Raw genomic sequence first — 16,275 nt, forward strand, 5'->3', positions numbered from 1 at the left:
CCGGCCTCAGCCAGCCCAGAGAGGGGCTCCCACAGTGCAGCGGCGGGCTGAAGGGCTCCTCAAGCACAGCCAGAGTGGACGCCGAGGCCCAGGAGAGGCCAAGAGTAAGTGAGGGCTGCTAGCGCGTTGTCACCTCTCATTGGGACTGCTGGAAAACACTGAGGCAGAAGTCCGAAGAAACTGCTGCTGGTGGAACAAATTGGCAGTCTTGGGCAACACTGACAGGACTGGCAGTAATCGGGAAGGAAGCCACTTTTCCCTTCCTTCTGCCTTCCATCCTCTTCTGCTGCATCCAGCTGCAGAATTAGTAGAAAGTCAGCCAGCAAAGGAGCCTGGAAAATAGTTTCCAGAATCTCAGTCCCAGAATCACAGAGCACGCGCAGAAAGGGTGGATGTGGAGCAGAAAGGTAATAGGTAGATAACTTGTATGTTCATGTACTTGAAAAAAAAAGGTACCACTGGATTTAGGACAGAAGAAATTGGGAGTTCCTCAATAAGAGAGCTATAGTTTGCTTGGTCCTGTGACCTTGTTTCCTAGGCAGAAGCTTAGGAACTAAAGAAAAAAATGCAAACAGGAAGAAGAAACTTTGCAGATACATTTGTAAATGATTGTTCAAGGATGGAGTACACTCCTTCCTGTGCCTTGGTCCTCCATTACCCCAGCCCCTGTCAATTTAGACAAACCTCCAGAAAGAGGGAAGTTGTCTGACATTGACCAAGATTAAATTTCAGTTCCCAGGCAAAGTGAGGTCTTAAAATAGAAACTAATCTATATGGGGCATGGTGGCTCATGCCTGTAATCCCAGCACTTTCGGAGGCCAAGGAGGGAGGATCACTTGAGACCACGAGTTTGAGACCAGTCTGAGGAACATAATGAGACCCTGTCCCTACAAAAATAACAATTAAAAAATTGGCCTGGCATGGCAGCATGGACCTGTAGTCCTAGCTACACAGGAGGCTGGGACAAGAGGATTGTTTAAACCCAGAAGTTTGAGGCTGCAGTGAGCTGTGATCATGCCACTGTGCTCTAGCCTGGGCGACAGAGGAAGACCCTGTCTCTAAAAAAGGGGGGAAGAAAAAGAAGAAAGAAAGAAATCAGTTTGAGCCTTAAAAAATGAAGGAAATTAATATTTCAAGTATGTCTGAATTTGTGGACCGATAGTTATACCCTTTGCAGTATATTTTTTAATTGTATAAAAAAACTGCAGACACAGGGAAAATGCTGGGAGGACAACACAAAATGCTTGCAATTATTATTTCTAGAGGCTAAAATTATGGCTGATTCTTTTTTTCTTTATACCTTTCATTATTTCCCTAATTATCTACAATAAATGTATCGTTTTTTACAATAACAATTATTTTCAAGAGCTTGTTAATGTAAATGTTATACTGTGATTTACTATTATATCGTCTCAAAAACATATCTGAATTGGCCTGATAAAAAGCCTAAATTTCCCTTTTTAATTCTCTTATTTTTTAAGGAAGATTAGAAGCCAGCAAGTCCTGTGAATTTCATTTCTCATTGCATTCTCCTAAACCTCATGCACCTTCTGATTAAAAGGAAGGGTGTAGTCTTCATCTTGAATTTCATTTTGACAAAAAAAATTAGTTTCAATCATTTTTCTTTATAAATATTTGTAAACTCTTTCCTCTGCGCATTGGTGCCAGAGTCTGGCTCTATTACGGTCATCCACAATTGATCTTGAAAATATGGCAGAAATGGTATGCTGGAAGCCTTGGAGAATATGTTTTAAAAGTTCAGACCAAGTTCTGTTTTAGTCAGTAAAACAGGGGCCATGGGACAAGATCTGGGAGATAAAGATGATTAGAGGAAAGAAACAGGAAAAAAACAGGAAGAGAAAAAACTGAAATCGTTTAACTTTGCAAGAGGCTTGACTTCCAGGACAAACAAGGACTTGGGAATTTCCAATTTGCACCTGCCTTTAGGCATTATGCGTTGAAATCCATTGTCAATACCCTGTTATTAGTCCAAGAGATTTCTACAGATAGCAAGATGCCTGGAATTCCAAAAGGAAGAAGTTACATTCAAAGAAGCATTTTATTGGCATCTGTAAACAGGCCAACACCTGTTAGAAGAAAGTCAAAACACAGATGAAAAAGAACCAATGCAAACATTCCAGACAGACATCAATATTGCCCACTCCATAAGATATTCCTCATGTTGGACTGCACTTTCCACACTCTGATGTTTAGGATTGGCCATGACTTGGTTCATGAAGTGTGAATGGAACAGGTCTGTGTCCCTTCCCACTTCTGAGAAGATCATGATCTTCCCAGGTCTGGGAAGAGACTCCCCAGGTCTCTCTTGAGCCAGCATTGGCATCAGCCTGTATTCTTCGAGCGTGATGAACAAAACAGCCCTGCTGAATCTTGATTGACATATAACAGGAGCAAAAAATAATCTTTGTGGTTTAAGTCACCATGACTTTGGGGTTGCTTGTTATTGCAGCATAACCTAGTCCACCCAATTGTTACAGGAAGAAGGTCCCGATCCAGACCCCGAGAGAGGGTTCTTGGATCTCGTGCAAGAAAGAATTCAGGACAAGTCCATAGAGTAAAGTGAAAGCAAGTTTATTAAGAAAGTAGAAGAATAAAAGAATAACCCTTGAGGGTTGCTGGTTGCCCATTTTTGTGGTTATTTTGTGATGATATGCTAAACAGGGGGTGGATTATTAGTGCCCCCCCTTTTTAGACCATATAGAGTAACTTCCTGACAATGCCAGGGCATCTGTCACCTGTGATGGCGCTGGTGGGAGTATAGCAGTGAGGATGACCAGAGGTCACTGTCCTCACCATCTTGGCTTTGGTGGGTTTTGGCCAGCTTCTTTACTGCAAGCTGTTTTATCAGCAAGGTCTTTATGACCTGTATCTTGTGCTGACCTTCTAGCTCATTCTGTGGCTTACAATGCCTTCACCTTCTGGGAATGCAGCTCAGTAGGTTTCAGCCATATTTCACCCAGCCCCTATTCAAGATGGAAGTGCTCTGGTTCACACGCCTCTGACACAATGTTACCGTATCCATCCTCACCAAAGCATTTTAAAGGACCTATGTATTTGCAAGTGTTCTCCATTGAGGGAGAAAGAATGGATGCACATAATCATTTCAGTGATTTAGGGCAGGGATTTAGACATTTTGATAACTTTCTTGATTTAAAATGTGTAACATTTTATTTTGCTTCCTTCTATTACAGACATGCTGTGCTATGCTTTTCTGAGAAATACTTTTTAATTTTATATTCTTATTCCCCCTTACTCCCAGTTATTTCTTAAAATCTTTTTGATGAATGCTTAATGTTCATTCCCATGAATATAACTGATAAATTTATCTTTTTAAACATTATCTTTTAAAATTTAAGTGCCTGTGTCTATGTAATCTAAGCAATTTTTTAATTTTTATGTTTAGATACTTTATCTGGCAACCACACAATAAATAGAAGACTCTACTCTTCTTTTCTTTAATAAATTCCACAAGGAGCAGAACTAGTAAGAGGAAATTAGTGTTTGAAAAATCAGTATGGCTGTGAAAAGAAAGCTCTCTAAGAATAGGACTATTGTGGCTATGAATTAATGAAAAAATATTCCACTATTTTCTTTAAGTCTGTCTTTCTTCAAGATCTTGTAAAGCATTCTTCCAGGCTGCTAATAATTGGCTTTTTTCAAACTTGATATTCAGGCTTAAAAAAAAATCCTTTTTTCCAGGTGCTCCCATCAGTAGGGTAAATTTAAGAATTATTTTTACTGGATGTGGATCTTCTTGAGAGAACTGGAAAACCAGGAAACTTTGAAGCGACAGTTTTTTCATTAGCTGGGAGCTGTAACCTGACCCCTCCACCCTGACCACATTTGACCTAAGTGAACACAGTCTGTCTCCGGTACATGGATAAGATTGGAGGGAAAAGATAGATAGTCTGCAGGTCCCCAGCTGAGAGAAGGGGAAGGAGGGAAAGATAAGAACTGTGGTTTCAAATATCCTTAATGGGAATTCTCCACAGTCATTTTTCATCAGGGCTGCGTGCAGTCAGAGCTTTGATTAGCGCCTCTTCTTCCCTGGGAATCCTTTTGTTTGGTCACTCTAGTGTTTGAACTTTGGCCAGGCCATTTTTTGTATTCTCCAGGTAACTGGGTCTGTTTTGATACAGCCCCTGGGGAGTGACTCATAGTCTCTAAAGGATAGACCACTATCTGATGTTTTGTTTTCCTCCTATGTCCATACCCTGAAAGGCAAGGGTGATTTTTTTTCTTTGCTGTTTTCCTGGCTGTTGTCTTGCTGGCTTGGAAAGTCTAAAACGCATTCAAGCCATGGCACCCGGCATTTTCATCAGTATTTTTATTGGTTTCTTTCTTTTTTGGTTATGCATACTGAAAGTAAATCAACATATTAAAAAGCAAGAGAAAGAGATCAGAAAAGGAACGACATTTGTTAGTGGTTTCTGATTTATGAGTCTGAAGGACCTGTCACATTGAGCCTCGGCATGATATTAATTAGCTGCATGGCTGAAACGCCTTGTCAGTGTGGCACATTAAAGACGCACCTTGCAGTCGGGAAGGAGAGACTCTGAAGAGAGGGGAGGGGCGGCTGCAAACACAAACCACGCTGATCACTTTTGCCTGCATCTCCACACTGCTAACAAAAGGCAACTCACCGAGGCACACTTTCCGATTCTTGGTTTGTAAAAGCTGGTGAGAATATCAATGAAGCCCCACCTAATTTTTGCCTATTAATAATTCAGCTCCAGAAAGTGAAAAATATGAAAAACACAACCAGTTTTTCAGTCAATAAGAAAGGCCTTTTTTTTTTTTTTTTTTAATTTGGAGTCCTATGCAAGTGGCCTTGTCATGGCAGGGCCTTGACCAGCTCACAGCCGGTGTTCCATTTACAGTAACAGGGCGTGGCAGGTTGCGCAATAGGGCTGAACGGCGCAGTGCTCAGAGGAAGCCCCGACTGTCACGGTGTGCACGGAGTCTTGCAGTCTCTACAGGGGCCAAGAGCTGAGTCCATTTTCAGCCCCTCCACTTCTTCAGTGACATAGTCATCCTCTCCGTTAAGGGACACTGGTGGAAACACGTGCTAAAGCTAAAGAAGCTAAACAAATGCTGGGTGTTATCAGGAAGGCTACTGAAAACATAGCAGAGAAGCCAGCTTACTCTTGATCCAAACCTCACTAGGCATGTTTGGTGCCATTCTGGGTGCCACATCTTAGGAAGAAGGCACAGAGCTGGGCAAGAATTCTTTCAGGTGGATCTCATGTGGGCCACAGATTGGTCTATTAATTACAGTTGTAACCACCCAACTTCCCCATGTTCCAGTCCCCAGTTGTCCACTGACCCCAAAGACTCCTCACGACTGCCTCTCCAAGGAGTCTACCAAGAAAGCACCAGCATCGCTGGGTTGGTCTCTAGGTAGGCAGTCTTCAGGATGCTAGAGAGTTCTTCAACATGGAAGAACTGTGGCCTCCACCCAATCCTGTCTCCCACCTTGTCACTTGAGCCTTACAGGAACAGTGCCCACAGCCTTTGGAAGTCCTGCCTGTGTTTCTGACCTCCACCCTGCCCTACATTTACAAAGCATCTCGTTAAAGTGGTGCATCAGCTTTTGGTCCCCAATATCCTTATTGCCAAGGTGCCAACTCTGTATAAGATGCCATAAAGAGATCAGTTGCTGTCCCCTCCTCTTCACCCTCCACTTCTTCTCTCCTCTTAGACTGTGCCTCCAAACTAACTCCTCCCTCCTTCAGATACAAATGAACCTGGCCCAGGGACATCAGTGATCCCAGAAGGGCCATACAAAGCCACAATGAAGCCTTACCTTGGCAAGCTGAAATGTCCCATGACTCAACAAATCCTCACCAAATCTCTAGGAAGCATGAGTAGGGAAAATCCACCTTAGAAACAGAATCAGAGGTTGCAGTAATTTTTAGGTAGTCAGAAAGGCAGACAGAGATGCTGAAAGGTAGAGAGAGCCCTTCAGTTGTCTGTTCAGTCCAGTCCAGTGTGGTCTCTGCTGAACCACAAGCCCCTAAGTATAAGTAAGACACATTCCTTAAAAAAAAAAAAGCATGAAGAACGTCTGCTACATCCATGGGACCAAGAGTAGGACATGCATTTTCTTGCTTCACCAGAGCTCGTGGAGACCCAGAGAGGAACTTAATTTAATAATTCAAAGGAGATATAACTTTTGCTGCCCCTTCTTCCAGACATCTGATAAGCCAGGATTCATTTTTATGTTCAGCTATGTGAGACCAAAGCAACTTCTCATGGTTGCCATGGGATACCTTCTAAATAGGTGGCCTGATGTGATTTCCCCAAATTGTTATGCAGTGAAAATATCATAGTTTCTAAGTATACGGATTTTTTTCAATTACATATCTAGATAAATGTGATATTTTCCCTTTGGGTTGTATTATATTAGACTTGGCTATGTTTCAGTAGATTTCAGTAACAGAATTAAAGACTTTCTAGCTACAGGGCATCAATAACTTAGAGACCAGTTAATTTGGGTTGACGATTTGAATGATGCCAACTTATTTTTTTTTTAACAGAGGAAATTTGTTTTGCAACAGAAAACATAAGAAATTTTCCCTGCCTGGAAGATACTCGTACATACCAGATATGCTCATCATACTTTGTATAACCCTTGACCAGTGAACTTTTATGTAGTGACTATTTGTTCAGTTGTCCTTCTTCTCTACTAAACACGGGCTCCTGGAGGGCATGGAGTGTGTTGTTTGTCTCTATCCCTAATGTCTAGCACAGTGACTGATGCATTGGAGGTATTCCATAAATGGTGGTTAATGAATTGTACTTAAATGGTGTTTAATGAATTTTACTTGGACAAAGAGGCCTTGGAAGAAAGATAGTGATAGCATCAAGGAATAAAATTTGTTTTGAATATAAGTCTTTGCCCCACCCACAATTTTTGGCTCTAGGGAGAGAATAACAAAGATTTAACTGGAAATTCATTTCCCCACAAATATATAGAAACCCAGAAAATAGACTTAGGATTTACAGCAGCAAGGCAATATCCTAGTAATCTACTGAAGCAGTTTGGCTGTTCTGCCAACCTGAAGGTAATTGTATTTGTGGTTGAGAAGGGATGCCACATCACATTATGTTGATCTGTATATCCATCACTGCCTGTGCTTTCCTCTGCCACCCCCTTGCATGATACAGTGTCATTCCAGTGATAGAGACTATTGTGACATTGCTAATATGAGGGAAAAAATAATTTTTTAAAATAAGGGATTTAGCAATGCCTGTGAAATGTTGAACATAGATACTTTTTAAAAAGTACTCATTTCTCATTTCTCTTTTACATGCTGGGATGTTTCCTTCAAGCCCTCCTTCATCTAAAGATGATGTAAATTTCCTGGCACATAAATCCCTCTTTCTTACCTTCCTTTTCATCGTTAAATACTCTTTCCTTTCTGAAGGGAAGCACAGTTCCCCAAAGCCCATTGGTTTGCAGCAGCTGCAATAGAAAAAACCTGTGTGGAGTTCAAGTTTTTTTTTTGTTTGTTTTTTGTTTTCAGAAGGAGGGAGAAGGGAAGTTCTACCCAAACAGTAATGGCCAGGTAGGAGACTCATACCTATTCTCCATCAGCTCTCTCTGAATCTGCCTGGGTACTACCTGGGCCTTGTCTTCAGGGCTGCAGTTGCCATAACTTCATAGGTTTTTGCAAATTCAGCTCCCAGAAGATGTTGCCTCTTTATTGTTTGCCTATGACTATGGCCTACAGCTGTAACCACGATTTCCAGCTGACTTGACAGCAGTTCAGCCTAATTGCAGGCAAAAGGACTCAGCATAATGTAGGTAGGGACCACATAATGTGCTCTATACAATCACACAGCCCTGGGCTCCAATCCCGGCTATAGCTCTGTGACTCTGAACAGGTTACTTACTCTCTGAGCCCTTTAGTATACGTGTCTGTAATATCGGAATAAAAATATAGACTTCACTATATTGTCATGGAATTAAGTAAGGTGAGGTGTGTAAAGGGTGTGGGAAAGAGGCCCTATAAACAGTACAAATTCATTCCACTTTTGATTAGCTTCCTCTCTCTCCCAGTAGTAACAGAGGCTGCAAGATACAGAGGAAAATGGAAAACGCATCTTTGTTAGGATGCCCTGTTCACTCTTTCTGTCCCACTTCTTTTATATTCCCTTGCTATGGGAGGGCTGAAGACCTCAGGATGAATGAGGGAAAATGAAGATGAAAACATGTTCTTAAGCAAAAACTTTTAAGAGAAGCAACAATACTTTCCTTGAATTCAAATTTTAAAAATCATAAATAGCCTTTGTATATTCTTTTTTTTTTCTCTTTTTTTTTTTGAGATGCAGTCTTGCTTTGTCACCCAGGCTGGAGTGCAGTGTTGCAATCTCGGCTCACTGCAACCTCCGCCTCCTAGGTTTGACTGATCCTCCTGCCTCAGCCTCCCGAGTAGCTGGGATTACAGGTGCCTGCCACCATGCCGGGCTAATTTTTTTGTATTTTTAGTAGAGACGGGGTTTCACCACATTGGCCAGGCTCGTCTCAAACTCCTGACCTCATGATCTGCCTGCCTCGGCCTCCCAAGTGCTGGGATTACAGGTGTGAGCCACCGCACCTGGCCAGCCTTTGTATATTTTTATCACTCATATTTGAATACTGTCCAAACAAACTTCCCAGATAAAAGTTCTAAGTTTAAGCTTTGGAAATGTGTTGCTGTGGCCACTTATACTCAAAGAAAAGAGAGGACGAGGGAGGGGGAAGGAAGGAAAGTACTGTGGATCCAAAAGTTCAGGGTAGTTTTACACTTTGACAACATTTACTTGCCTGGTCACAGCATTTGCTTTCTCTTACCAGCAATTTCTTCAAGTTCATGGCATTGCACGTGGAGTGGCAGGACTTATGGAGCAGTTTTGATGCGATATGATACTCTGCCTTAAAACAACTCTAGAGAAAGACACAGGAGACACAAATGAAGTGAATAGACATGCCCTTTAATTAGCATATATTCAAAGACCTGTCATGATGGGGCGATATACTAGGACCTTCAGTTTAACATTACTTAAGTGGGTAAAATGTGCAGAGGAAATTTCTTTGGCCCCAGAGTCTATCTGTCATATACATTTGCTAGGTCCAGCTGTATTTCCTAAATGCTGAACATATTGTTCTGGCTGTTTATATTCTTGGCATCCAGCGCTGCTGTGCATTCCCAAGCACCAGAGAGCACGGAGCACAGCAGTAGCTTTCCCTAAAAGGCCTGTAAAGCCATGACTAGTTTATTCTCTCAAGGATCCAAGGTACTTGTTAAAGCACAAGATCTGTTGCAACTGACGTGGCTCTGAATTAAATGTGTCGCAACACATTCTTAGGGAGACAGAGTTCCTTTGACTAACAGCCTCCATGTTTGTCAAAACTACTGTAAGCCAAAGGTTAGCAGCAGCATCTGGCAGCACAAAACCAAGTCTACAAAGCTAAAGTAAGCACTAGGCCAGTGAGTCCAATGCCTGCTACAGCTTACTCTCTCCACTGCTCGGTCTGGGTATGAATTTACAGACTACACTGGGTGCATAAAAACAGAGCGGAAACCTGGGTGATTCTTTTACTCCCGGAGAGAGATGCCCAACTCTGTTTTGGAACAGGCAAAGTGGTGGATTTTCAAAAACATTTGTTTTCATTGATTATATATTTTAAATTAAAAAAATGACATTTTTAGGTAGCTCAGTTTAAGATATTCAAAATCTCATAGAGGCAGAAACATTAAAAAGGGCTGGGGGAGGGATAGCATTAGGAGAAATACCTAATGTAAGTGACAAGTTAATGGGTGCAGCAAACCAACATGGCACATGTATACCTATGTAACAAACCTGCACGTTGTGCACATGTACCCCAGAGCTTAAAGTATAATAAAAAATAATAATTAATTAAAAATTTAAACAAAAAAGTAAGTCTAAGATCAAATGGCACAGGAATGCAGTGGAGGGACTTAACCCAGGCTGAGACAGGAGGGAAGGCAATGGTGGCACCATGGGGCTGCTACCAGTTTCCCCGGAACCCCAGATAACTCTGCAATCTGAATAACTGGACATACAGCATCCAGCTTGCCTCATTACACACCTTCACTTTGAGCCACTGGGGGATGGGCAGATTGGTACACAGGTTTTCTAGAGGAGGCCTAAATTAAGGTTTAGAGTGCAAACTGAAACAAATGGGGAGGTGTCACTCTTATAAAGGTTAGAATCCAGCTTTCACTTGAGGCCGAATACTTCTGATGTCTCAGCTTTATGTGTGTTTAACACAGTAGGTATCAAAGCATCTGATATTTCAAAATGCACTTGTGGCCTACCTCTGACTCTGACCTAAAGAGAGAATGAAATAATTTATAAGCATGGCAGATCAAGGAAAAAGAGAATTTGTCCTAGCAAAAGTCTTTAAAAGGTGATACCTTTGGATACGGAAGTTTCACTTAAAGAATTTTATTTCAAGTGAATACTTAAGAGAATATTTAGTTACAAATATATCCATCACTGTTTTGTTTTCTTCTTGAAAGAAAGGAAAAACAGGAAGCCATCTAAATATTTGTCCAACAGTAACACATTGTATGGTACAGTCCTATAATAGAATAATTTACAGTCCTTAAAAAGTGATTTTATAGAATAATATGAAAAAATGGAATGACATTGTTCAGAAAAAAAAAGCAAATTGAGAGTCATGCTATGAAAGACACTACAAAGAGGGTAAAATGACAAAATATTTGCAAATCATATATTGGATAAAGAACTATCCAAAATACAAAAAAAGTCAAAAAAACTCCATAAGAAACTAAAACCCAATTTTAAAATGAGCAAAACATCTGAACAGATACATCACAAAAAAAATACTGATGGAAAATAAACATATGAAAAGATGCTTAACATCACTTGTGACTAGTGAAATGCAAATTAATACAACAATGAGATGCCAGTACACATCTATTCGAATAGCCAAAATCCAAAGCACTGATAATACAAATTGCTGGCAAGGAAGCTAAGCAACAGGAACTCTCATTCATTTCTGATGGGAATGCAAAATGATATAGCCGCTTTAGAAGACAGCTTAGCAGTAAAGCAAAACATAGTCTTACCATATGATCCAACAATCAGGCTCTCAATTATTTACCCAATTGATGTGAAAATATATGTCCATGTGTACAATATGTGCATGCACATGAAAAATCCACATGCAAAAATATTTGTAGCAGCTTTATTTATAATTGCCTAAAAGCAACTAATATGTCTTTTAATAGGTGAATGGATCAATAAATTGTGACACATACATATAATGGAATAATGTTTAGCAATAAAAAGGAATGAGCTATCAAGCCATGCAAAAATATGGGTAAATCTTAAATGCATATTTCAAAGTGAAATAAGCCAATCTGAAAAGTTTGGATACCATATGATCCAATTTTTATGACATTCTGGGTAAAAACAAAACAAACAAACAAAAACTACAGAGACGTCAAACAGATCCATGGTTGCCAGGGGTTTAGAAGAGAGATGGTGGAATAGGTGAAGCATGGGAAGCTATTTTTTGGGTGGTGAAACTCTTCTGTATGATATTGCAATGGTAAATACTTAACACTGCATTTGTCAACATTTATAGAACTTTACAGCACAAAGAGTGAAACTTAAAGCGTGTGAATTTTCAAAAGTCATTTAAGAGACCAGGGGATCCCGGGTTGGAATGCAGACTATGACAAAGGAATTTCCGTTAGAAAAATATAAAATGACCTCACTGAAGAGAGTGGGGGTAAAAGTGCCCAACTAAATAACTTTTTGGAATGAGTGGAAAGTAAAACTGTACATAAGCACTGTACTCTAATTGGTAAAATTATTGCCCATGAGAATAGGGGTTAACAATTCTGAAACCACCATATGTGCATCCTAGAATTGAACAATTAAGTAAATAAATGGCAGATGGTGGAAACTAGGTTTCTCACTATTGGAGTAGGAGTTTACAGAGAAGCAAGAAAATAAGTCTAGAATGATTCATGTACTGGATTAGAGTTGGAGATATCAGCATGAACTCATATTTAGTTTAATATAGATACAAATGAATATATAGGAAGAAATAATTATAGACATGTTTGCATACACCAGTTAGTGTACACCACATACATGTTTTCTTGCTCTGTTAGCTGAGAGAGCCTCAAAGCAACAAATTCAAGTACCAATGAGCCCACTCAGTGCCCAGATATTGATTTCTAATACCATTCTCCAATAAAAGAATCCAGAGCTCCTTGGAGAAATGGCTGATTTCAGGTCAGGCAGGGAGAATATAAGTCTGAAGCATCTTATAAGTGCCAGAAAGTAAAACTTGCTCAAGAAACCCCACAACAATGGGGCATGTCAAAGGGACACAGCAGCCAACTGAAGAGCTCCCAATGGCGAAACCTGGAACAATTTGAGCAAAAAGATAAATAACAGTGTTGGATTATAACCCATAATAATGAATAAATATGAGTTAATATTGTTACAAATAAGTGATTGAATATATAAGTGAGAGAGAATAAAAAATATATAAATTATCTGTAAAGAAGAATTCCAAATAATTTATGTAGATACTGCCCCACTTTAAGGAGTAGAACATAACTTCCCATTTCTTAACAGTGGGCTCTACACAGTGACTTCCTTCCAAAAAGCACAGTATGAAAAGTGTAACTTCATTGTGGAGAGAACTGACAAGCTACCTCAGCCAGATGATCGAGGTTGACATGTACAGTAATAAGTCATGCTGATAGTATGTATCCTTGATATGTTGGGATGATAATGGCATTTCTGGGGTTCTCCTCCCCAATATTCATAACCCCAGCATAATCATGAGAAAAAAACAAACATCTCAAATGAGGGACATTCTACAAAACAACTAACCATTATTATTCAAAATTGTCAAAGTCATCAAGAACAAGGAAGTGTGAGAAACTGTTATAATCTAAGCAGTCTAAAGACACAATAATTAAATGTAATGTGGTATCCTGGATGGGATTCTCGAACAGAAAAGGAATATAGGGTAAAAAGTAAAGAAATATGAATAAAGAAAGCATTGACTTCAGTTAGTAATAATGTATACTGTAACAATGTGGTCTATATGGGAAGTCTCCACTATCTTTACAACTTAAAAAATTTAAGCTTTAAGTATAAATCTTAAACTAATATAAAATAGAAAGTTAATTAAACAAAGAGCGTGTTCTATAATTTTTCTGAATTTGTAGTTAGATAGATATTTAGATAGATAGATAGATACACATATGGCCACATAGAAAAAAGAAAAAAGCTATATCAAAATATGAACAGTGGCTGTTGGTGGTGGTGTGATTAGAAAGTATTATTTCCTTATTTTGTTCATCTGTATATATGATTTCATAATACAAAAACAAAAATAAATTGTGAGTCTTTATTTGGACCAGAATACTTCCCTAAGTACAAAAATAAGAATCATATCTAGTATTTAAAATTTCTAAAAATATTTAACAGGCATGCAGTATGGAATAATTCTGTCGGGGAACAATATAAAAATTACTTTTTAATTTAAAACTCTTCTCCCAGTATGCTCTTTGATAGTGCCTAAGGATAAATGTAAAGAAGAATAGTTATTTCTTAAACTAAGAATTTGACAAAACATAGCCAAGAAAGAGTCTCAAATTAATCTTCCAGAGGAATTCCAATTCCCTCTTTTAATTCATTCACTTTCCTGATTCTAATTTCTTATGTAATTTAAGATGTTTTAAAACCTCTAGAGAGGCTGGTCTGAGGCTCCAAGGAGGTGCTCTCAGATGTCCCTTGAATTCCGTTCTAAGCACACCTCCTAGAGCAGACTCTTGCCTTGTAGATTAGAAGATGATGGTTGTGCATAACATCAGAATGCTGGTAATGTCATTAATACCTTCTCCAGTGAGAAGCAATTAGCTATTTTCAACAAAAATGTATTCTGTAATTCCCATGATGCCTTCGCTTACTCTTTTCAAAATTATTCAATCATTCTGTGCTTGAATTTATTTGAGATAGGCCATATATATATATAAAATTATATATATAATATATAATATATATTATATTATATATTTATATATAATATTTATATATAAATATATTATATAAAATTATATATTATATATAATTTTTAAAACAGTTAAACATGCACTGTTTTATTTCAGTGAATGGAAGATTTTGTTTTAACTTTTATTTTAGGTTCTGGAGTATATGACCAGGTTTGTTATATAGGTAAATTGCACGTCTTGGGGGTTTGGTGTACAGATTATTTCATCACCCAGGTAATAAGCATAGTACATAATAGGTAGTTTTTGGATCCTCTCCCTCCTCCCACCCTCCACCCTCGAATAAGCCTTGGTCTCTGTTGTTCCCTTCTTTGTGTCCATGTGTACTCAGTGTTTAGCTCCCATTTATAAGTGAGAACATACAGTATTTGGTTTTCTGTTTCTGTGTTAGTTTGCTTAGAATTATGGCCTCCAGCTCCATACATGTTGCTGCAAAGAATATAATCTTGTTCTTTTTTATGGCTGTGTAGTATTCTGTGGCGTATATGTATTAGGTTGGTGCAAAAGTAAATGCAGTTTTTGCTATTACTGTCAAATGGCAACAATCACAATTACTTTTGCACCAACCTTTATGACATTTTATTTATCCAGTCTATTGTTGACGGGCATTTAGGTTGATTCCATGACTTTGCTATTGTGAAAAGTGCTGTGATGAACATAAGCATGCATGTGTCTTTATGGTAGAATAATTTCTATTCATTTGGGTATATACCCAATAATAGGATTGCTGCATCAAATAATACTTCTGTTATTTGTTTTTTGAGAAATTGCTACACTGCTTTCTACAATGGCTGAACTAATTTACATTCTCACCAGCAGTGTATAAGTATTCCCTTTTCTCTGCAACCTTGCCAGCATCTGTTATTTTTTGACTTTTTAATAATGGCCATTTTGACTGGTATGAGATGGTATCTCATTGTGATTTTGATTGCCTTTCTCTAAAGATCATTGATATTAAGGCATTTTTTCATATGCTTTTTGTCCACATGTATGTTTTCTTTTGAAAAGTGTTTGTTCATATCCTTTGCCCACTTTTTAATGGGGTTTTTTGTTTTTTGCTAGTTAATTTAAGTTCCTTATAGATACTGGACATTAGACCTTTGTCAGATGCAGTTTGCAAATATTTTCTCCCATTCTATACGTTGTCTGTTTACTCTGCTGATGGTTTATTTTGCTGTGCAGGAGCTCTTAGTTTAATTACATCCCACTTATCACTTTTTGTTTTTGTTGCAATTGCTTTTGGTGTCTTTGTCATGAAATCTTTGTCAGGGCCTATGTCCTGAATGGTATATCCTAGGTTATCTTCCAGGGTTTTATAGTTTTAGGTTTTACATTTAAGTCTTTAATCCACTTCGAATTGATTATTGTATATGGTGTAAGGGAGGGATCCAGTTTCCATCTTCTGCATATGGCTAGCCAGTTATCACAACACCATTGATTGAATAGGGAGTCCTTTCCCCATTGCTTGTTTGCGTCAACTTTGTCAAATATCAGTTGGTTGTAGGTGTGTGGCTTTATTTCTGGGTTTTCTATTCTGTTTCATTGGTCTATTTGTCTATTTTTCTACCAGTACTATGCTGTTTTGATTACTATAGCTCTGTAGTATAGTTTAAAGTTGGGTAACTGATGCCTCCAGCTTTGTTCTTTTTGCTTAGAATTGTCTTGTCTTGACTATTCAAGCTCTTTTTGGTTCTCTATATGAATTTTAAAATAGTTTTTTTCTAATTCTGTGAAGAATGTCACTGATAGTTTGATAGGAATATCATTGAATCTGTAAATTGCTTTGGGCAGCATGGCCATTTTAACATTATTGATTCTTCCTATCCATGGACATGGAATGTTTTTCCATGTTTGTGTCATTTCTGATTTCTTGGAACAGTATTTTATAATTCTCATTGTAGAGATTTTTCACTTCCCTGCTTAGCTGTATTCTTAGGTATTTTATTCTTTTTGTGACTATTGTGAATAGGATAGTATTCTTGATTTGGCTGTCAGCTTGATATTGTTTGTGTATAGAAATGCTACTGATTTTTTTACATTGATTTTGTATTCTGAAATTTTGCTGAAGTTTTTTTTTAATCAGATCTAGGAGCTTTGGGGAAGAGACTATGAAGTTTTCTAGGTATAGAATCATACTATATGCAAACAGAGATAGTTTGTCTTCCTCTCTTCTTGT

At 38.5% G+C, this 16,275-nt stretch overlaps 1 long non-coding RNA gene across 2 annotated transcripts in view; it reads right to left on the bottom strand.

Moving 5' to 3' along the window:
• Positions 1 to 4,369: 4,369 nt before the first annotated feature.
• The window catches only part of LOC129143330 (uncharacterized), a 296,072-nt gene continuing 284,166 nt past the window's right edge, over positions 4,370 to 16,275 (bottom strand). Inside the window, exons 6-9 of one of the 2 annotated variants that reach the window (XR_010149875.1) lie at positions 8,861 to 8,953; positions 7,414 to 7,489; positions 5,828 to 5,903; positions 4,370 to 5,104 (exon numbers count right to left, since the gene is read on the bottom strand). This is a non-coding gene — a long non-coding RNA (uncharacterized LOC129143330). The remainder of the gene's footprint in view (positions 5,105 to 5,827; positions 5,904 to 7,413; positions 7,490 to 8,860; positions 8,954 to 16,275) is intronic. The other variant, XR_010149873.1, reaches the window with a different exon arrangement.

The sequence above is a fragment of the Pan troglodytes genome, chromosome 13 (genome assembly GCF_028858775.2).
Source record: "Pan troglodytes isolate AG18354 chromosome 13, NHGRI_mPanTro3-v2.0_pri, whole genome shotgun sequence".
Classification (NCBI taxonomy): Eukaryota; Metazoa; Chordata; class Mammalia; order Primates; family Hominidae; genus Pan; species Pan troglodytes.